The sequence below is a fragment of the Oryx dammah genome, unplaced genomic scaffold, assembly GCF_014754425.2.
Source record: "Oryx dammah isolate SB20612 unplaced genomic scaffold, SCBI_Odam_1.1 HiC_scaffold_2, whole genome shotgun sequence".
Lineage (NCBI taxonomy): Eukaryota > Metazoa > Chordata > Mammalia > Artiodactyla > Bovidae > Oryx > Oryx dammah.
The window spans coordinates 191014093-191037311 of NW_024070186.1; the positions used below are offsets into that span (position 1 = coordinate 191014093).

Sequence of the window (23219 nt, forward strand, 5' to 3'; positions counted from 1 at the left end):
GGTGGCAGAGGAGTGCCATTGTGCAAACCATGGCTCTTTGAAGGCTGGTGGCTGCTGTTGGTTGGGTCCTTTGGAGCCAAATTCATCCACCTCTGTTATGCCTGATGCTGGTTGGCATGGCAACATGCTCAGGAATGTTGTGAACAAAGCAGCTGGGGGACCTGGTCATTTTTCTTGGTGGCTTGTGGAGAAAGCCACTGACATGGGGGCCTTATTTATTTCACTTATAAAGAGGGTTCCTGTGGGGGTGAACATCTAAGAATTATCCTTTCATTAGACTGCTAGAGGGATTCTGATCTGTACAGAGCTGAGAGAATTGTACACGTGCTTCCCAAAAATTAATCTGTTTCAAGGCTAAGCTAAAACAAAATGATGGGCGAAACTGTGGTGCCCTCAGCCAAAGACTGTTTCTCAGACAACTGGATTCTTTGGGAGGTGACCTGTGGTAGGAGAATAGAATGGAAAAAAGCAGACTCTTGTCCCTTGGTTATAATCAGAGAGGAAGACAGACTCTGTAAGGGTACTCTGTAAGGGTACTCTGATGTGGGGTTATGTAATTCGCTTCTAAGTGAAAGTCACGAATGATGTTTAGTCATTTTTAAAAAAAATCTCCCCGAGTTCTTATCTCCAGTGCCTCCTCCCGTGGCCCTGTCCACCCCATTCCTTCTGCCTGAGCTTAGCCGTTCATATCACCTTGGAGCACCTTGGTCAGGTAAGAGCGCCTTAAGAGCATCTTGACCTCAAGAAACTTTGATCCTCACAGCATATACTGTGTCCTCGAGCTGGGTAGGCTGGGTCTGTGCAAAGGTTTGAGGGCTGGGTAGGAACACATGAACTTGTGCTCACCTCTGAACCCCGTGCCCTGACTCTATCTGTAGGTTGCTTGAGGTCGACTTTCAACACTGTAAACAGGGGTGGCGGTCCTTAAAAACACAGGACAGTGGCTCAGCCAATTGTGCCCAGCTTCTTTCAGGGGTGGGGTTTAGGGAGGTATGCATCCCAGTCACAGGAAAGTGCCCCACTAGGAATTTGTGGTCTTGTGAAGAAGGGCATTTGTTGGTTTCAGCTAGGGTTGCAGAACCTTTGTGATTATGAAACCACATGGCGTTACCTGGACACACTGGGCACAGTCACTTACGTAATGTGATTCACAAACGCTAAAAGGTCATTGAGCATGACAGCAGAGATGGCCAGGCCTTTCCCTCCTGAAACCCTCACCAGTGAGGTCTCTGCCCCTGCTAGCGACCTCAGCATCCCCTGGTCCCTGAAGCTCTAAGGACAGAGGACGTTTCCACTTTCCCCTCATATTCACTCTCGGTTGCCACCAGCACTCAGTCTCGACAGTTTTTAGTCTTTGAATCCCCTTCCACTGCTGTGGTCTTTCTGTGGCCCCTGTCATTTCCTGCCTCCCCACATCCATAGTTCTTCCTCCCGCTCCTCCCCCATCACTTCTCATGATCTGTCCATGGTACTGTTGCTCGTTATCACTCTTCCTTTGCTCAAGAATACAGTCTCACTGTCTTAATGTTTTCTGTTTATTTTTCTTCCTCCTTCATCTGCTTCCAACAAGAATACGGAAGTGTTCAATCGCTTTAGTCGAGTCTGACTCTCTTGCGACCCCATGGACTGTAGCCCACCAGGCTCCTCCATCCGTGGGATTCTCCAGGCAAGAATACTGGAGTGGGTTGCCATTCCCTTCTCCAGCGTGTCTTCCCGACCCAGGGATCGAACCCACATCTCCTGCATTACAGGTAGATTCTTTACCTACCTAGGAAGCCCGAATTCTTTAACATCTTGAACCACCTGGGAAGCCCAAATATGGAAGTAACTTATAAAAAAAGGAGTCTCATTCTCCTCTCCCTAATGGGAGTGTGGTTGGAATAGAATGTGATTTGTCGGGGACAGAGAAATCCCACCATTTCCGCATATGTCAGCCAGCACATGGAACAGTGCCAGAAACACTAATGGGATGAGTGGAGGGTGAGTGCCTATGGTTTCTCTCTGCCAAGTGTCTTGCCAAATTTTCTGCTGCATATTGACTGAGATGCCACTATTGGGTCTGATCTGTATTTTTTAAAGATTATTCTAAGACACAATATGAATTTTTGGTACAATTTTAGTTTTCCATCTAGTTGTGACATTTTAAATGTTTCAAGTTCCTCGTGCCTTTGGTAGTTGATTCAGTAATTGTTTTTTAATTGAAAAAGGGAAAGAACTTCTGTACTGCTTCTCCGTAATATTAATAGCATTTTAAGCTTTGCCTTGTCCTGAAAAGGTGGTGAAGGGCATGCAAACGGATAATCAAGTGGCTCTGATGCCAGTTTGTCTAGGTTTAAATCCTGGTTCTAACGCCTATCAGTTCCCTGACTTTAGACAAGGTACTCTGATCACTGTACTAGTTATAGCTCCTGTACCTCAGAGCATTGGTGTGAGGAGGAAGATAAACAGTGGAAAGTCCCAGTGTATGTGCTTCACAGCCTGGTAACTGTTGTTACGGTTAGTATTTATTTAGGAAAATGAAGTAGATGAGGTAAATAGAAGATGATGAGACCTAGGGATAAGGCTAGTATATGGCTGCTGGAGTCTGTCTGGCCTTGTCCTGAATTTCCTGATGTCTGGAACAAAGAGGGGAAGACGCCTCAGGAGGTGGGAGTGCCTGCTGATGGGAACAGCTTTCCTTTGTAGGGGGAAAGGGGTGATGAAGATGTCCTGGAGGTCGCTAGTGGTGCCGCTTGCACAGCAGGTGAACATGCTGGAAACCACAGAATCGTACACTTTAAAAGGGTGAATTTGGGAGTGTGTGGATTCTATCTTGATTTTTATGTCAGGACTTCCCAGGTGGCACAGTGGATTGGAATCGGCCTGCCAGTGGAGGGGACATGGGTTCAGTCCCTGGTCCAGGGAGATTCCACGTGCCTTGGAGCATCTAAGCCCGTGTGCTCCACCTGATGAGCCCCCTTGCTTCAGCTGCTGAAGCCCACACACCGAGAGCCTGTGCTCCTCATCAGGGGAAGCCACCGTGATGAGAAGCCTGTGCACCACAACTCGAGAGCAGACCCCACTCACTGAGACTAGAGAAAGCCCACCCGTAGCAGCGAAGACCCAGCCCAGCCACAAATGAATAAATAACATTTTAGAAAGAAAATGTTAATACTACTTGCTTTAAAAAGTCAGACCAATAAGCTGGATTTTTCTTCCTCCTATTAAGAGAACACAGTCAGGCAGTCCACAGCTCAGCAGATCATGGTTTAGTGCAGGTGGTATAATAATCATGGACGCTTTTACAGACACCATGAGACAGTCCTCTGTCCCCACAGGGTCTGATTCTTCCCGACTCGTTCATGCTGCTCTGTTGTGAACTTCGGATAACCCATCTGCCCAAACCCTGCCACCTGAAAGCGTGATGTGACTTGGCAGGCAAAGGTCATGGAAATGACCTTCAGTTGTGCTCATACAACTTGATTGACAACAGGCCTTTAATGGGCAGCAGTGGCCTAATGTCAAGGCAAAATACAGGCAGAGCTGGGATCAAAACAATGCCATCTGAGGCCCGAGCCTGACCTCATGATAAAAGCTGGCCTGGGAAAGCGCACAGCAACATCTCTGGATGCTGGCCTCCATCTGACAGCGCCTCCATCACTGGGTGTGGAGCCGCTGCCCAGAGTGGCCTTGTGTGGCTTCCTGGTCCTCACTGCCTCGGCAGAGAGTCAGTCTTTGAACCAAAAGGTACCATCTACTGCTGGCTGAACCTGGGGTGACCAGCCAGCCTGGGAACCACCTGGGAGGATGGTGAACCAGGATTGGGCTGCCCCCTTGCTCATCTGTGGGTAGCCAGTGATGGCTAGAGCAGTGACAGGATCTCATACAACCATTAAATCTCCCTCTTTGAGTTACTGGCTGTGGGACCTTAAGTAATTTGCTGGTACCTTAGGTCTTCAGGTTTGTATCTGTGAAATGGGTGAAATATTTACCTAAAGAGGCTAATCATAAGCGCCATAGAGCTTGTATGAAGTGCCTAGCGTGGTGCTTGGCCCACGGTGCCCTTTGGGTGGATGCTATCTCTAGGCCTACCCTCTGCCTGCTGAGCAGGCAGGCAGCGCACGAGGTGCTGATGAGGACCCTGCAGCCTTTCTGTCCCCTGCGGTGCTCAGGGCTGGCTTTTTGAGGATCGAGGTATTAACACTTGCTGCTCAGTGATTATGAGGAATCCTGGTTGTCAGATTCTCAAGACTGGCTGGAGAAGTCCAAAGATGATGAGTAAGACATCATGTGAGCTTCAGGAGCTTGTAACCCGGTGAGAGAAGCAGATATGGAGGTAACTATAACCTGAGGCAGAGGCTGCCACGTGCCAGAGCTGAGTGTGGCCACGAAACCAGGAGCCAAGGTTTCATGGAGGAAGTGGCACCTGTGAAGGGGCAGCTTCGATAGCCACAGAAAGAGAAGGAAGGCCGTCCTCCGGTGGGAAGACAGTGAGGCAGAGACGGGCAGCAGTGCAGCAGGTGTGTTTTCGGGGGTTAATAGGAAGGCCTCACAGTAAGGATGCTACTGGATTTTTTTTTTTTAACTTTTTGTCTTTAACCAATTTTCGACTTACAGAAAATTGCAAAAATAATTGCAAGTGTTCTTATATTCCTCATCCAGCTTCCCCTGATGTTAGCATCTTACAAAATTATAATAAAATTAGCAAGAACAGGCAATTAAGTTCAGCATGATATCTTGAACTGTAAACTAGGGGTCGACAGACTTTTCCTATAAAGGATCAGATAGTGAACCCTTGAGGCTTCATGGGCCAGAAGGTCTCCATCCCAGCTACCAAGTCTGTTGCTTTAGTGAGAAAGCGGCATAGATCATCTGTAAATGAACGAGCGTGACTGTGTTCCAGTAAAACTTTGTCTTCACAAGTAGCAAGTTGGGCATGGCCTGAAGAATGCCCGTCCTTGAATGAAGCTCCACCCCTCATGAGAATTTCACTTGTCTTTCCACTCATCTTCTCTCTGCTCCAGGCTCTCAACCAGGATCCCACAATGCCCCGACTCATCAGGTGTCCTGAGTCTCCTGCAGTCCCTAACAATTCTCCTTTCATAACCTTGATGCTTTAGGAGAGGGCCAGTCCGTTGTTTTGTAGAATGCCCCTCAGTTTGGGTTTGACCAATGCTTGCTTGTGATTGTTGTTTCTTGTTATGCATTTGTGGCAAGAGCACAGCAAAGCTGGTGATGTGTTCTTCTCAGTGTCTTGTCTCAGGGGTCCATTACTGATGATGCCCACCTTGACCTCTTGATTAGGTTGGTGTCTGTGGCGGTTTTCCACTGTGAAGTTTTTATTTTTTCCGTTTGCAGTTTTTTAGGTATCTTGGAGGAGATAACTTTGAGACTATGTAAATCCTGTCCTCCCCACCCTACCCTGCCTTGGAACTTTTTGCCCACTGATTTTAACACATCCATTGATGGATCTTACCTGCAGTAGTTCTGACTGTGGTGTTTCTCTGATGGTAGTCCTGTCCTTTCCTCTTCCCTTCTAATACCATTATTAGTTGGAACTCTACTGTGAGAAAGGCTTGTTCTTTCCCTCCCATTTTTATATCTGGAGTCATGGAATGTTTGTTTGTCCTATGGTTAAAAATCCATTAGCAGCAAGCAGTCCAAAGAGGAAATCAAGAAAATAATTTCATTTATAGTAGCATCAAAAAGAACAAAATACTTAGAAATGAATTTAAACAAGCAGATGCCAGACTTTTGCACTAAAAACTGCAAAACATTGCTGAAAGGAAATGAAGAAGACTTAAATGGAAAGATATTCCTCTTCATGGATTGGAAGACTTAATATTAAAGTGGCATTATCCTCACTCTGCTCCAAGCAATGTACAGGTTCAGTGCAGTCTGTATCAAAATCCCAATGGCCTTTTATGCAGAAATGGAAAAGCTGATTCTGAAATTACTATAGAATTTCAAGGAACCCCAAACAGCCAAAACAATCTTGGAAAAGATCACACTTGGAAGACTCATACATACTAATTGCAAAACTTATTTCACAGCTGCAATAATTAAGGCAGTGTGGTCCTGTTATAAGGATAGATAATGGATAGATCAATGGAATAGAATTGAGCCTCCAGAACTTAACACATTTGTGTATGATTAATTGATTTTTTTTCTTTTTGACAAAGGTGTCAGGGCCATGCAATAGGGAAAAAATAGTGCTGGGACAACCAGATACCCACATGTGAAAGAAAGAAGCTGAACCCTTGCCTCACACCATGTACAGAAATCAACTCAAGATGGATCAAAGATCTTAGAAGAAAGCAAGGGTTAATCTTCATGATCTTGGATTTTGCAATGGTTTCTTAGATATGACACCAAATCACAAGCAACCAAAGGAAAAACAAAAACCAGATAAATCAGTCTGTTATGGACTAAATGTTTGTGTCCCCATAACATTCAATGTTGAAATCCTAACCCTGAAAATGATTAACTGCTTCTTCTCTACTCTGCCATGTAAGAATATAAGAAAGCAGCTGTCTGCAAAACACACAGTGGGCTCTCGCCAGACATGGAGTCTGCTCATGCTCTGATGCCAAGACCTTCCCACCCTGCAGAATTATGAGACATAAATGCTTGTTGTTTTAAGTCTGCAGTATTCATAATAACAGCCCCAAGCTGAGGCATGGACTTGCTGTTTCTGTAGCCAAATAGCTTAGATTTTATTCATCAGTCTGCTGAACCGTTCCTCTGTCAGAAACGATAGATGCCATCCAAAAATGTGTCTGATATCCTTGCTTTTAACTGTTAGGGCTCGCTGAATCGAAGCAGCTGAATTTGACGCACTTCCACTGCCACCTCCTTCAAGAATTAGCTCATTTCCATGGGCTTGAGATAGCGAACAGGCACCGTCAGGCCACATCCAAACCTTGTGGAGTTATGTTTTGCCCAAGAAATTTCGGACTTTGACAAGAGAGCAAGTCTCCTGAATGATTGCATGGATAGGGAAATGGGCGTACAGAGACCTGATCCTGTAACGGAAGCCCAGTGCGACACCCTTGATCTTGTTCTGTGTGTGACTACAGATAATGCCAGTGATGGCCAGGTCCTTCCTGTCTCCCCACCGTTCATCACCCCAGAGCCTCTTTTCCTTTCCGAGGAGGCCGAGTTCTACATTAAAGTGATTGAAGACCCTCCGCTGGGTGGCCCGGGGGCCCTTCACAATCATTGTGCACCCCTTCAGAGAGAGTGATGTCAACCTCTTCTGGAATCTTGATGGTCTGATTGCTGAGAATGGGCTTCCCACAGTAGATGCAGCAGAGAGGATGCCCCATCCCCCACCCTGTGCCACTCCTCTTGTGGGATCTTAGTTCCCAGCCAAGGATTGAACCCAGGCCTTGGGAGTGAAAGCATGGAGTCCTAAGTACTGAACCACCAGGGATTTCCTGACGTGGTTTATTTTTAATCTGCTTCTGCTCTGAAGAAGTGATCCACTGACGTTCTTTGAGCGCCTACCATGTGTTCTCTGCAGCTTTACCCATATTATCCTCCCAGCAGCCCTTTTGGAATTATTAATAATGATGATTCTCTTTCACATGTGGGCAAGCAGCTGAGGGAAGTCAAGTTTTGCCCACAGTGGTAGAACTATAAGTGGCAGAGCAATTTTGAACTCATTTTATTTAGAGCTATGACTCCATTTTACCTGCAGGCCCTTCTGGTTCCTCTTCACTCAACCCCTCCCCGATTCCTCCATCTCTGCCATTTTGCACCCTCTCCCATCAGGAAGCCATCCTAAGCCAGCCTCTGCCCAACCGTGAACTGCGCTGGCCAGAACCTGCGCTGTTCGTTTTGGCAGGGAAGTAACTGTGTGTCCCATTTCTTGCCATAGAAGAAGGACATCTCCTGACCTAGTTTGTCTTCTCCTGTTTAGTTAGTATGGTGCTGGGTACATGGGCATGGAGGACCCACTCTTGATATGAGTGGAGCGGTTTCTCCTCAGGGCAGTTTCCCTCTGGACAGTTGTCTTCAAATCAGCATCACCATCAGCATTTCTGTGATTCTTTGCAGTGTTGCCACAGGCATCATTTATGTAAAAGCCAAACAAGGATTAAAAAACCAACTGGTTGGCTAAGATGAGAAGTGATTCAGGCTGGTGGTGGTGAAACCAGTCTGCAGGTTTGGTTCACTAAACTCCTGCCAAGTCCCAGACCCTTTCACTGTGTCCCCCTACCCCAGTTTTTCTAGTTTTATAAAGCAGTGCACTAGAGAGAAATCAAAGGAAAGATGGGGCTATTTCACGCCCCTCTGTGTTACAGCCCCTTCTCTGTGAAGCCACTCCTAGTGAGAAAAGTCACAATTTTTAGTTGCAATTCAAATATTCCTTTTGGAAAGTAGCCTTGGTTTCTTTCCTTTGATGTGACTGAAGTGTAGGAATTCAAGAGTCACCAGATGATGAAAAAGTAGTTACTCGCTTTCTCTAGAGAATACTAGAATGGGGGCATTTGGAAATTTGACATAATACTATAAATATTAACATATAAATAAAACAAAGTAAACAAAAACCTACCCACAGTTCTTAACATTGTGAAGGAATAAATAAAGGTAGGTCGATTTCTGTTTACTTTGTTTTGTCTTCCTGGTAAGATGGTTTGGAACAAGGACAGGCTACTCCTCACACCAGAGTGGACAGGTGAGCTTGGATAGACGTGCCTTCATCTTTCCATTCCGACCGACGGAGGTTGGCAGAGACCTCGCTGACCTTGTCTGCTGATGGTAGAAAAGTGCAGGCAGGGGACCACCAGGGTCTGGCAGGGGTTCCAGCTCCCACCTGTGTGTTCTTAAAGCCCAGAAGAGCTGTTGCGGCACCTCTTTGAGTCATTTCAAACCTTCGGAGCTCTCCTCTGGGTCTGCCCTCTGCCATACACTTGTCTCCTGTCTCCTTGCAGGAGCTTCCGGGGCCTGTGTGCACACCCAGTTTCCCTCCCCATGGAAGTTAAGGTTTTCATGTCGGAAATCAAGGCGAGCCCATCAAGAATGGCTGAAAGACTGCCCTTCTTGGGTACCAGTGTCCTGGCCTCCCTGGAGTCCTTATGGATTCTTATCAGTAGGGTTTTTTGTTTTTTTTTTTAACCCTGTTTCCTTCCCACACTGATGGGGATGCAGTGTTTTGTGGAATTACTCCCTCTTCCCCAGGTTAGAATGCAAAGGGAAAGCTGCAGAGAAATGCTGAAAAGAAATTGCTTTGTGGAAAATGATTTGAAAGTGAGTCAAGGGTCCTAAAAATCTTTATTCCCTTTGATTCAGAAATGTCTCTAAGGTATATTTGGAAACCCTATTTTAAGCAGATAATCAGAGGTGCACAAAGTTTTATCTTGAAAAGGTGTCAGTCATCATGTTTATCATGGTGGTATTTGTAATCGTGAAGATGCCCAGTAAGCTGCTGTGTAGTCATAGGCTGGAAGAACATTTGAGATTTTTATAATGTTTACAATTTAACAAATGAAAAAAGCAGGACAAAATTATCTGTAGTATAAAACCAATAATGTTAAAAATAAATATATTTTATAGTACACATGTAAAAAAATGGGTGGGACGGAAACAAATAGGCATTTGGGTTGTGTTTTCTTTATGTTTTTTAATGTAATACATTTTCTTCAATAAGCTTGTATTTATTTTAACTTATTTTTATTTTGAAATAGTTTCAGATTTACAGAGAAGTCGCACAAATAGTGTAAAGAATTTTTGAGTACTCTTTACACAGGTTCCCCAGATATTAACATTTTGCTTTATTATTTTCTCTCTTTCTCTCTCCTTTTTATTGCTAATATTTTACTTTTTGGCTGCCCCATGAGGTAGGCAGGATCTTAGTTCCCTCCCCAGGGATCTGACCCTCACCCCCTGCGGTGGGAGTGCAGAGTCTCAATCACTGGACAGAGAAACCCCTCTCTTTCTCTCTTGAAATTGAAGTGCAATCCACCTGCGTCTCTGTGTTAGTCCCAGGTGCGCAACGAAACGGCCCCGTGGCCAGTCTGGCAGCCGTCTGTCACCAGCAGACATTATGGTATTACTGGCTCTGTTCCCCCGCGGTGCAGTTCATCCCCATCCTCTCTGGCATTCAGGGAACCAGTTTGTTCTCTGAATCTGAGTCTCTTTCTGTTTTGTTTCTTAAGATTCCACAGGTAAATGAGATATATGGTGTTTGTTTCTCCATCTGACTTATTTCACTTGGTGTAATACCCACTAGATCTGTCTGTGTTGTCACAAATGGCGAGATTTCATTCATTCTTATGGCTGAGTAAATTTCCATTCTATACATATACCATATCTTCTTTATCCATTCATCTACGGATGGGCACTTAGGTTGCTTGCATATATTCGCTTTTGTAAAGAATGCTTAGGGGTGCACTATGTTTTTTAAAATTAGTGTTTTTATTTTCTTTGGGGAAATACCCAGAAGTGGAATTGCTGGCTCATATGATGGTTCCATTTCTAATTTTTGGAGGCACCTCCATAGTGTTTTCCATAGTGGCTGCAGCAAGTTACCTTCCTACTAACACTGCACAAGGATTCTCTTTGCTACATTCACACCAACACTTGTCTCTCTCACTGTTATGTTTTTCCTTGATCTTTTTGAGAATAAGTTGTACATATGGACATATGAAGTACCCCTAAGTACTTCAGTGTTTCTTTTCTGAAATCCAAGGGCATTTTCTTACATAGCCATGGTTTAATAATATCAGGAAATTAACACTGATATTCTGTGTTAATTGTCTAATCATAGAATTTTTTTCAAACTTACCACTAATGTCTTTTATAGCAAAAAGAAAAAAAAAATTTTTATTTTTTCTTGGCCCAAGATTGCACTGAACTGTAACCACCCACTCTACTTTTCTTTGATCTGAAGCAGTTCCTCAGTCTTTCTTTATCTTTTGTGACCTTGACATTTTTCAAAAAGTCAGGCCATCTCTTTATAGAATGTCCCTCAGTGTGGATATGTCTGCTTCCTCCTGATATGATTCAGATATGTTTTGGATGGAATGTTGCAGAAATGGCCTTTTGTCAGGAGCTTTCACTTTGTCCCGGTATTGAACTTTGATCTCTTGATTATGGTGGTGTCAGCCACGTTCTCCACCATAAAACTCTCTTTTTTCATATATAATCTTTTAGTTTATCATCAGACACCCACAAGTTTTAGTACTCATGGTTCTTGTCTGAAACAGTTATTAGTCTGATGGTTGCCAATTGGTGATATTCTATCCTTTTCTTTACTCCTCCTGCATTTATTAGCTGGCATTTCTACTCTAAGGAAGAACTTTCCCTTCTCACTCATGTGTTTATTCGTTTGTTTTTTTATTTCAGTATTGACTCTACCATTATTCTTTTATCCAGTGGGTTGTAATCTGTTGCTGGCAGTATTTATCTTGATGCTCAAGTTGTCCCAGATTTCCCATGGGGAACCGCTTCAGGTGCACTCCTGCCTTCTTCAGACACGTTCCTGTCATTCTTCAAGCCCTCCCTTGCTGGAGCACAGCAAAGTGATCCAGGTTCATCCACTGCTTTTCCTGCCCTTATTCCTGAGTCAGCCATCTCTCCAAGGCACCCTAGTTTCTTTGGTTGGAGAATGGTGTTGAGAAGCGAAGATTTGGATGCTAAATGGCTTCTTGCTCCTAGGATATCTTTACTTCCTCTCAGCAGACAAAACTAGGAAATATACACAAACACATACACATTTCTGTGTTCATCTTCATATATGAAGAAACCATTGTGTATACTGATATCTCTAGTTTCAGTCCAACCCCACAGCATTCATTCCCTGATCTCTCTTCCCATATTTGTACCTCCCTCCTTCAGCAGTAAGAAATCCAGCTCTTGTGAATCTAATATCGTAAGTAACACAGTCATCTCCTTATAAAGAATAGACAAAGCAAAGGTCCTTTTAGACACCCACCCACCACCATCATATTGTAGATGTTTCCTAGAGGAAATCACTATTGTATGTATCCTCCTGGATCATTTTTCTGGAGAACTACCTAACTTTTCTTTTATTTCACTAGTGGTTTCATAATGAAACTGTCACTGCCTTCTGTTATGTATATATAATGACAGTATTTCAGTGAGAATACTATTAGTTCCACATAACTCTTTTTTTTTTTTAACTATTGTATAGCATCCCATTTCTTGGAATGGAAAACATAAGCACCCAGTTTGGGGCCTGGTACTGGCAGTGCTGAGTTCAGTGAGAGACACAGTCAAGGAAGAAAGTCACCAGACCCAAAGGTCTGGGCATTTTTTTTTTTCTTAAGAAAAAAGCTTTAAAAATATTTTTCCAGTTAGGTAAATAGCACATACTCATTATTTTTAAAGAAGCAGTCATACATTAAAAATAAACTGGGGGAAAAAAATCTCCCCTCTGAGATAATATTTTGGTGCTCCTTTCACATATCTTACGCATATGCAGGCATAAATATTTTACATCCTAGAGTACATGTGCTGTTTTGTGGGTACTTATTTTTCCAGTGTAACTTACATACAGTAAAGTGCACAGTCTTTTAATACGCAGCTTGATGAATTTTTACATAAACTTCCCAGGAACTGCTGCTCCAGATGAGATACTGGACATTGCCCAGTATGCCAGAAGGTTCCCTTGTGCCTCCTCCTCCACTCATGACCCTTGACCCAAAGGTAACCACTGTTCTGACATTGACTGCTCTTGCTTTTTCTTGAAGTTCAGCCATAAATGGAATCGTTTAATAAGGTCCTCCTGTGTTTGGCTTGCCTCGTTCAGCATTATGTCCGTGAGATTCAGCTGTTACTGTGGGTAGTAGCAGTTCATTCTTTATCATGGTCATGGGTACTTATCTTTTGTTGTTTACTTCTTATCATTAAGACTTTTCATAGTAGTCACAGCTACATTTATCATAGCACATAACCCTTTGCATGGAGAAGGCAATGGCACCCCACTCCAGTACTCTTGCCTGAAGAATCCCAGGGACAGGGCAGCCTGGTGGGCTGCAGTCCATGGGGTCGCACAGAGTCGGACACGACTGAAGCGACTTAGCAGCAGTAGCAGCATAACCCTTTGCGAGGCACTGTTCTAAATCCTTGACAATTTCAGCTTGTTTCAGTTCAGTTCAGTCTCTCAGTCGGGGCCAAATCTTTGCAGCCTCATGGACTGCAGCACAGCAGGCTCCCTTGTCCTTCACTATCTCCCAGAGTTTGTTCAAACTCATGTCCATCAAGTCAGTGATGCCATCCAACCATCTCATCCTCTGTCATCCCCTTCTCTTCCTGCCTTCAATCTTTCCCAGCATCAGGGTCTTTTCCAATGAGTCAGTTCTTCGCATCAGGTGGCCAAAGTATTGGAGCTTCCGCTTTAGCATCAGTCTTTCCAGTGACTATTCAGGACTGATTTCCTTTAGGATTGACTGGTTTGATCTTCTTGCTGTCCGGGAGACTCTCAAGAGTATTCTCCAGCACCACAGTTCAAAAGCATCAATTCTTCGGCGCTTGTTTAATCCTCAGAATAACCCAATGAAGTGGGTATTACTATTAATATTATTATAATAACATGTCCTTGTCTCTGTATCAAGTTGAAGAAGTTCCCTATTATTCCCAGTGTACTGAATTTTTTTCATCATGAATGGATGTTGCATTTTGTCAGATGCTATTTCTCCATCTACTGGTGATCACATGAGGTTTTTTAAAAAAGCCTATTGATAGAGTGAATCACATTGATGTTTGGATATTGAACTAACCTTGATTCCTGGAGAAAACTCCATTTGATCATGATGTAGTATCCTTTTTACATTTTGTGGTATTTGATTGGCTAGTATTTTAGATTTTTGCATCTGTGTTCATGAGGCATATTTGTCTGTGGTCTTCTTTTTTGTACTATCTCTGTCTGGTTTTGGTATCAGCATAATACAGGCATAAAAGAGTTGGGAAGCCTTCTATTTTCTGTAAGAATTTGTACAGAATTGGTCTAATTTCTTCCTTAAATGTTTGATATAATTCATCAGTGAAGCTGTCTGCTTCTGGAGTTCACTTTTGGTGATGATTTTAACTAGTAATTTGAATTCTTTTAGAGAACTCTTCAGCTTATCTATTTTTCTGGAGTGAGCTCTGACAGTTCATGTCTAAAGAATTTGTCCATTTCATCTAAATTATCAAATGTTGACATAAAGCTGTTCATAATTTCCCATGTTACCCTTTTAATGTCTAAAGAATCTGCTGATATCCTCTTTTTCATTCCCTATATTGGTGATTTATATCTTCTTTTCCTCCTGGTCATTCTGCCTGAGGTTGATCTATTTGAGAACAATGTATATATCATGAGTTCTAAAAATTCTAGTATAGTTGAGAAGTTAAGGATTTTTTTTTTAAGAGAAAACTTTTTGTCTAAAAATATTTTTTACTTATTATTGTTCGGGGAGGGAATCAGAATGGACCTTAGTAACAGACACACATTTTATTTACTTATGAAAATGCTTATTTATTTATTTTGGCTGTCCTGAGTCTTGGTTGCAGCATGTGGGATACAGTTCTCTGACAGGGATTGAATCCATGCCTTCCAGCATTGGGAGCACAGAGTCTCAACCACTGGACCACCAGGGAAGTCCCTAGATACATCTTTTAATTCAAGCTGCACCCCTCATCAGCTGTGTGACTTCAGGGGGCTGAAAGACTTGTCAACCCCCCGGGATGCCCCTCTTTGCAGCGGAAAGCCCAGCTCCGTGGGAAGCACGGACTGATCTTGGGACTGGTGATCTTGATTAATCGAGAGAGTTAGTACTTCCTCCCCTTCCTGCCTTTTTCAGAGTCTGCCCTGCACCTCCTGGCCTCTCTTCCTGTTGTCCGAGCCCTTAGGCTGTGCGGCAGACGTGTCACTGCATCATTCTCTGCTTTCGCTTTCCATAGCTCTTCTTCAGTGTGAGCTAGAAGCATGTGTGTGTGTCTGCGTGTGTGTTTCAAAGCCTTTGAAAGAGGGGAAAGAAGGTCAGGAATCTGTATTGAAGTGCTGACTCAGGTCAGAAACTAGGGTTTTCCTTCTGGTATTGTCACCAGTCAGCTGGTTCAATTTTATGGTCATGAACTTGGCGGGTCTGTGTCCTGGGCCCCTGGCGTGGCAGGCAGTCTGTCATTAAGTGCAGATTACCTAGCCTTGTGTTGACCCATGTCCACTGATGGGAGTGGGGCATGCCTCACCATGGTTCATTGTCTTTCTGCGCATCTTTGTCAGAAAGTTCTTCGTGGAGAGTGTGGGAACCTCCGTCCCTCCGTTACCACTTCTGCAGTCCAGGGCTGCCGCCACCTCTGTTTCCTGATCCCCCAAAGCAGGGATCCGCTGCCTCTCAATCTTCTCTTTAGGGTAAACCTCTCCAGTTCCTTTCCAGCTTCTCGTGTGTCAGGTTTTGGGGACCATGCCATCCCGGGGGCCTTTTTCTGACTATGTTCTGGTTTGTCTCTGCTGCTCTGTGTGGAGCCCATTTGTAACTCTGTCAGTGGGCCTTTAGTGCAGGTCCACTCTGGGAAGGCCCCATAGGCTCTGGCCCATCCCATTCCCTTTTCTTGGAAAGGGAGGCATAGGATCTGTTTGTAGGCTTGCTATGTGAACATTCCCAGTGAATGGTGGCATGCCCTGCTGGGGATGGGGGGGTTCTGATTGCCCTTTGGCGGTTCTCATCACACCAGCACCCCTGATTCCCAATCGGGCACTAGAGGCAGAAGCCGACATCAGAACAGGTCTGCTCGGACCTTGAGTAAAGCAGGGCAGGTCTGCAGCTCTGTGCCTCTCTTTTCCATCCTTGTATTCCCAGTCAGTGAAGGCGATGGGGTGGTCAGGAGAGTGTCGGCTTCAAAATGCACATGAGAGCTGTGAGATAAGTTTTATTTGGGGCAAAATGAGGACTGCAGCCTGGGAGACAGCACCTCAGCTCTGGGAAACTGCACCAGAGAGACGGGGTCGAGGGAGGGACAGTATGCATGTGATTTTGGTAAACGGGAAATACATGCAATCAGACACAGATTTTTCTAGAAGGTTTCTGCGCAACTCTTGAAGCTTTCTGCTAGCCACAAGGAGCAGTCGTTACCATGAAGGATTTTAGTGCTTTTCTGGGTATGAGGAGATACAAGAATTGGGCTCAGAAAATCAGCTCCTGAAAATATCTATCTGAAGACCTGTCCTGCCAGTTTTTCCCTCGGGCACAGACGCCTCATTTCTGCTCTCCACCCTGAGCTCCTTTCAGGGGGTGTTGAAGGTCAGCACCTGCAGTAGCCCATGATTTAATCCTCGTAGGGGTAGATGACAAGTGCCGATTTGTAGTTGAGGGGGTGAGCCATATGAACTTGGCTTAGAGAAGCCCAGCCCTTCCTCCTGGGTCTCTCCTTCACTTCTCATGCCAGATGTGGGGGGCTTCCCCCACCAAGCACCGCAGCTGGGTGCCCTGCAGTTTAACTCCATGTTGATGCTGTCTACCTGGAGATAGAGTCAGATCCCACAGGGGAAGGGCTCAGTCCCTCAAGACTGCTCCCCCCTTAACCCCGCTGCAGATGTTGGGCCCAAGTCCAGGTTGTCATCTGTGCCTCTGACTGATGGACTGTGCATTTCGGCTCCCACAGCCCCCTTCTCAGGTTTGGTTAATTTCCTGGAGCCACTGACAGAACTCAGGAGAACACATTCACCAGTATATTAAAGGATCTGATGAAGGGTACATGTGGGCAGGCAGCCGAAGAGACACATAGGGTGAGGCCTGGGAGGATCCTGAGTCCAGGAGTTTCTGTCCCTGTAGACTTAGGGTCACCCTCCCAGCACATGGCTGTGCTCACCGACCTAGAAGCTCCCCGAGCCCCGTGCTTCTGGGATTTGAGGGAGGCCTCCTCCTGTAGGGATGATCAGTTATTCAGTCCGTTTCCAGCCCCTCTCCCCTCTCTGGAGAAGGCGTTGGGGGTAGGGACTGAAAATTCCAAGCTTATCCCCTGGAGAAGGAAGTGGCAACCCACTCCAGTATCCTTGCCTGGAGAATCCCGTGGACAGAGGAGCCTGGTGGGCTACAGTCCATGGGGTCGCAAAGAGTCGGACACAACTAAGCAACTAAATAACAACAACAAATTCATCGCTTGGTCTTCCTGGTAACCAGCCCCGTGCAGGAGCCGACTCACAGTTGCATTCAAACAGAAGATGCTCCTGGTGCCCTTATCACTTTAGGAAATTCCGGGAGTTTTAGGATAGAAATTTTCTCTATTACCTCACAGCACTTGTGTGAAGTCTCTTGTACCCATAAATGCCCTTGCTAACTTTTAGTAGTGTCAACTAAGTTACACCCTCAGAATGCCCCAGAGTTCATTGCCAAGGGCTTAGGGGATCTGTGGGTTCACTCTGCTTTGGGTTAAGGCCAGGTGGCTGAGGCCCCAGAGAGGCTGAAAGAAGAAACAAGTGCACGTGGCTGTGCATGGCCGGCTGCAGTTCCGGTGGTCAGCGGCCCTGGGGCTTTGTCAGCTCCATTGACGCTGAGTGATGCTAGCTCGGTCTTCTGCCTGCTTCTTGCCAAGTCATGCTTTCACAGATCCAGCTTCCCTGGCTGCCTTCCTCTTTCACGTCCTTGCATCAGACACAGTGCCCGTCATGTGTCTCCACATCCCACCCAGAAGCCCTGCTAATCGGGGGAAAAGTCGTCAGCTGGAGTGTTTGGGCACCTGCGGGGAATGTGGGCCTGCATGAGCTCTAGTCTAGGACGCCTTGGCCATGGCTCCACGTTTGCACTGATCCTGTGGGTGCAACCACTGTTTGGGGTTACCACCCTGCCACCTGGTTCTAACCGTTCCACACCCTCACCCTGTCATCACTGCCACCCAGAACTCAAAGGCCTTAGGCACGTAGATCACTCCTTCACGCACTGGTCTTAAATTTCCTTTTAAAGGCCAGCCTCTTACTCACCACCCTTATACTCATGTATACAAATGCATCTTGTCCTACCACTGTTGAGTCACACTAGATTCTGTAACTACTGCCCTTTTATCATTTGTATCAGTGGTTACAAGTGAGTAACGGCTGCTGCTGCTGCGAAGTCGCTCAGTCATGTCCGACTCTTCTCAACCCCATGGACCGAAGCCTACCAGGCTCCTCCGTCCATGGGATTTTCCAGGCAAGAGTACTGGAGTGGGTTGCCATTGCCTGCTCCTTTATCAGGAGGCACATGCTTCCTCCAGCTGGAACTTTTCCCTCCTTTACCTGACTGGTGGGCTCTGGTCATTTTTCATGCCCAGCTCAAAGGTTGGTCCCTGGGCGACCCATCTTTGACTGTTTGGACCATCTTCCCTTCTTCCTCAGAGCTCCATTTTCCCCTACATGCGGCCCCTCCATGGTTTGAAACCACTGGAATATGCCTACAGTGGCAGAAATGGGTTGTCACTCTCCATCCCCCACCAGTGTTGGGACAGAGGAGGCCTGACAAAAGAGAGGACTTAAGTAAGATTTAGAGTGTTATAATATCCAAAATGCTTAGGATCCAATTAAAAAAAAAATCACTCAACATCCTAAGAACTAGGAAAAAATCTCAGCTTGAAAGAGAAAAAGCAGTCATACAAAAGATAAAGAAGAGCCAAACAGACATCTTAGAACTGAAAAATACCATAGCAAAAAGAAAAGACCACAATTCCATGGATGGCACCACAGCAGAATTGCCAGAGGAAACCACCGGTGAACTTAGGAGAATGGAAATTACCCAATCTGAGCCAGGAGAGAAGCTAGAGTGATAAAGCTGAGCATAGCCTCAGGGACTTGGGGACAACCTTAGGTCAGCATGGCCCCAGGACGGAAAGAGAAAGAGGATGGGGCTGAGAAATATTTGGAGACAAAATAGCTGAAAAGTTCCCAAACCTGCAGATTCAAGAAGTTGAGTGAATGACAAACTGGATGAACCCAAAGAAAGCCTTGCCGGCCTTGTGTGGGTTTAAAAGGTCAACGAGGTGGACACACTAGCCAGAGGGGAGTGTGTTCCAGCTGCTCTTTTGAGCAGTGCTCTCAGCAGGCTGCCTTGGGGAGGCCCTCTCCCCTGAGTTTATTGCTCAGGCTCTGGAGGATTAGCTGTTAGGCAAGAGCAGGCTTGGTTTCCCTGAGGATTCTCTCTCATTTTGAAGAACCTTGGCGGAGGTTTGTGACCCTGAGCAGACCCTACTCCCGCTGCAGCTCCTGGAGGAGCTCCTTGCAGGCGACAGTGCCTGCTTGCCTGGGTGATGTGCACACTAAAGGGGCGGCGTACACTACTCGCTGGCTTCCTTCCTTCCTTCCTTCCTTCCTGTTGCTGCATTCATGCCAACTCACTGTGATGTCAGTGCCAGCTCAGTCGATCAGTTACTGACGAGAAGTTACGTACAGTGACGGCAAAGCTGCAGATCCTTTCCAGAGGACGATCTGAGACATCAGGTGTTGTCGATAGTTGGATGGAGAAAGAGCCCTTCTCTTTTTGCCACGTTTGTCCCTGCAGAAGCTGACTTAGCTCTCGCCACACCCTTGGCCCTGGGTGGCCAGCGATTTGTTCACCCTGCTCTGCAGGGTGTCGGGCTGACCCAGGGACTGCCACTCAGTTGCCTCCAACTCTGTGCGACCCCAGACTGTAGCCCTCCAGGCTTGTCTGTCCATGGGATTCTCCAGGCAAGAATGCTGGAGTGGGTTGCCATTTCCTACTCCAGGGGATCTTCCCGACCCAGGGATCGAGCCCACATCTCTTACATCTCCTGCATTGGCAGGTGGGTTCTTTACCACTAACACCACCTGGGAAGCCCTGGCATTGCTGCCTTTGACCTTCAGCATCAGTGGGAACTGGCTAATTGGTGCAGTTCAAAAGGAAGAATAGCACCTGTCTGTCTATTTATGCCCGTTTCCATATGTACACTGTCTTTATGATAAAAGTGAAAAAACTTAGGTACAGTTCAGTTCAGTCGCTCAGTTGTGTCTGACTCTTTGCGACCCCATGAATCACAGCACGCCAGGCCTCCCTGTCCATCACCAGCTCCCAGGGTTCACTCAGACTCGCATCCATCGAGTCAGTGATGCCATCCAGCCATCTCATCCTCTGTCATCCCCTTCTTCTCCTGCCCCCAATCTCTCCCAGCATCAAAGTCTTTTCTAGTGAGTAAACTCTTCTCATGAGGTGGGCAAAGTCCTGGAGCTTCAACTTTAGCATCATTCCTTCCAAAGAAATCCCAGGGTTGATCTCCTTCATAATGGACTGGTTGGATCTCCTTGCAGTCCAAGGGACTCTCAAGAGTCTTCTCCAACACCACAGTTCAAAAGCATCAATTCTTCGGCACTCAGCCTTCTTCACAGTCCAACTCTCACATCCATACATGACCACAGGAAAAACCATAGCCTTGACTAGACAGACCTTTGTTGGCAAAGTAATGTCTCTGCTTTTGAATATGCTATCTAGGTTGGTCATAATTTTTCTTCCAAGGAGTAAGCATCTTTTAATTTCATGGCTACAATCACCATCTGCAGTGATTTTGGAGCCCCCAGCAATAAAGTCTGACACTGTTTCCACTGTTTCCCCATCTATTTGCCATGAAGTGATGGGACCAGATGCCATGATCTTCGTTTTCTGAATGTTAAGCTTTAAGCCAACTTTTTCACTCTCCTCTTTTACTTTCATCAAGAGGCTTTTTAGTTCCTCTTCACTTTCTGCCATAAGGGTGGTGTCATCTGCTTATCTGAGGTGATTGATATTTCTCCCGGCAGTCTTGATTCCAGCTTGTGTTTCTTCCAGTCCAGCGTTTTTCATGATGTACTCTGCATAGAAGTTAAATAAGCAGGGTGACAATATACAGCCTTGGCGTACTCCTTTTCCTATTTGGAACCAGTCTGTTGTTCCATGTCTGGTTCTAACTGTTGCTTCCTGGCCTGCATACAGATTTCTCAAGAGGCAGGTCAGGTGATCTGGTACAGACCTAATATATAATAAAAGATTGAATCAGACCTGCTCTGTTTGGGGTGGGGGAGACTCATTTGGCTAGTCTTTGATGAACCCCATTTTTTTCTGTGTCTAATTTTTACATATAAGAACATGAAAGCCTCCTTCCTGCCAGAAAGGGATTTGCCTAGCTGGCGATAGGCCTGTGGCAAGAGCCTGGTCTGGTTAAGAACTTCCTCTATGTGCTCACAGCCTTTTTATTTTCTTCTGTTGCTGACAGATGTTGCTTTTGGCCCCGTGAGCTCTGTCCTATTTGGTTTTCCTGCTTCCCACTAAGTGCAGAAGAATGACTGATGGAAAGGTGGATCGCACAGGGCTCCCAGAGTCTCCCTCGGGGGCCTGTGGGGACCTCAGACTGTTTCATGGTCAGCCCCCCACACTTGAAATGGAAAACACCCACAGGCAGGGTGGTCAAATTTCTTCCATCTGAATATTTCACACACAGAGTAGAGTGATTTTATGCAGTAGGGTCTTGATTCCCTGACCTTGCCGAGGTGTCTCGGGGCATCATTGCTGGCACCCAGAGGTGCTCTGAGAGACTCCACGTCTGTGCCCCTGAGCGCAGCTTGGGGTGTTTCTCAGTATCAGTGTGAGATCTGCATTCCTTTTGACACTGTGTGTGTCTTTGCAAAGCTGGGTTTTTATAAGTTGTTGGGATCCAACTACTCCTAAATGGAACTCTTTGGTATGTCTCTTGGCCTAGGGATACCATTTAGTCAGATGCCAAGGGCTTCACAAGCCGAGAAAGTCAGGGGACCTCAGTTCTGGAGGATCGCTGCATGGGCATGCTCCCAGCCCCCAAGTTCTTTCCAGTCTATAGGCTTCATGTAGGCTTTCCGTCTCAGAGCTGTGGAGACCCCAGGTCTGAGTGCTGCGGTTGACTTGCGTGTGCGGCAAGAAGCAGTCGTTTAGTTTTGTGGGTGTCAGTCCCCCCTTGGTAAAGTTCGGGGGCCGGGCAGCCTGAGTCAGCAAGGCGGTGGGACAGGAAGCTGGCAGTCTTTGCGGGGGGCTCTCCTGGGTCAGCACGTCTGCCCTGGCAGGACCCCCAGGCAGGCTCCGAAACCATGAGGACAGGTCCCCTCCACAGCAGAAGCCTCGTGGGTGCACCAGTCGCCACTGCCGGGGCGGGTAGAGAGACGTGACTAACCCTGAGTAAACATTCAGTGTGTTTATAAGTCAATTCTTCAAACAGTACTTTCTGGGTACTCGAGTTTAGATTGTCTTCTCACATCAGATATCGGAAAGGGTGAGCTGAGGTGATCTCGGGAACTCAGCCCCTGAGACCAGCCCCTCAGATGAGTGACCAAGCTGAGAAGCAGGCTGGAGGGCCGCTCTGAAGGGCCCGCTCCCGGCCCTCAGCTGACCCGGGGCCCCCCGTGTTTCCCTGAAGGCAGTGACAGCTAATGGAAGTCACGTGTGAAGTAATCTCGCACTGCCCTCCTCACGGAGCTGTGACTCAGGCATTTCTGATCACGCCTGGAGCCATGGTTGCACTGAGAGCCAGCCACTGTGTAGGAGCAGTGATTGCAAAAGGGCACAGTGAGGTTGCAGAGCCAGCCTGGCCTTGGTGACGAGAGGCAGAAGTGCACTGTGGGAGTATCTGGGCCTCTGTTGACTCATCTGTACATACCTGCCAGGTTTCAGTGGTGGAAGGACCAGTTGAGCACCTTTCGAGGGGACTAAATAAGTTGGTGTGGTGGGGGTCCCCGAGAACACTGTTGGGAACTAAGCCAATCGGTGTGTGTGGGGGGGGGTGGGTTCCCCCAGGACCGCTGTCTGGCTCGGTGATGCAGCAGGACTCACAGAACTTGGCAGAGCTGCTCTCCTCCCAGCCATAGCTGATTAGGGCCAAGGGAGACATGCTGGAAGCAGCAGAGGAAGACGCGGAAGGACATTCCAGCGGGAGCCGGGCTCTCCTCCAGGGCAGCCACACCATGTACTCCGCCGGCAGCCACGTGTGGCCACATGTCTTAAGTGCTGCTAGCCGACGAGGGCCCCTCGAGCCTTGGCGTCCAGGGTACTTACTGAGAATCAGTCTCGAAGGCCTGGGGCGCCCCCGGCTCTGAGCTCACCTCTTGAGTCTCCAGCACCCGAGAGGTCCCAGCAGTATGATGTGACTCAGAGCCCCAGGTGTTCCCCTAAGCCGCAGCATTAGCATAAACCGGCTGGGTGACCCAAGGTCTCGGGTATGCGGGTATGCGGAGATATTCTTATCAGACAGCACATTCCAAGGGCTCAGCGGTTATTTCCGTGGAGCTGTCCAAGGGCCAGTCCCTGAAGGCC

At 46.6% G+C, this 23219-nt stretch overlaps 1 protein-coding gene and 1 pseudogene across 5 annotated transcripts in view; one reads left to right on the forward strand and one right to left on the reverse strand.

Moving 5' to 3' along the window:
* LOC120878642 (NADPH--cytochrome P450 reductase) overlaps nucleotides 1-23219 on the forward strand; it is a 67824-nt gene that overhangs the window by 17909 nt on the left and 26696 nt on the right. Inside the window, exon 1 of one of the 5 annotated variants that reach the window (XM_040261363.1) lies at nucleotides 22604-22623. The exons of the other annotated variants lie outside the window; for them this stretch is intronic. The gene's annotated coding sequence lies outside the window, so the exon portion shown is untranslated. Of the gene's footprint in view, nucleotides 1-22603; nucleotides 22624-23219 lie in introns of those variants that run through there. 5 annotated transcript variants of the gene reach the window in all.
* On the reverse strand, nucleotides 6696-7307 carry LOC120859304 (annotated as a pseudogene).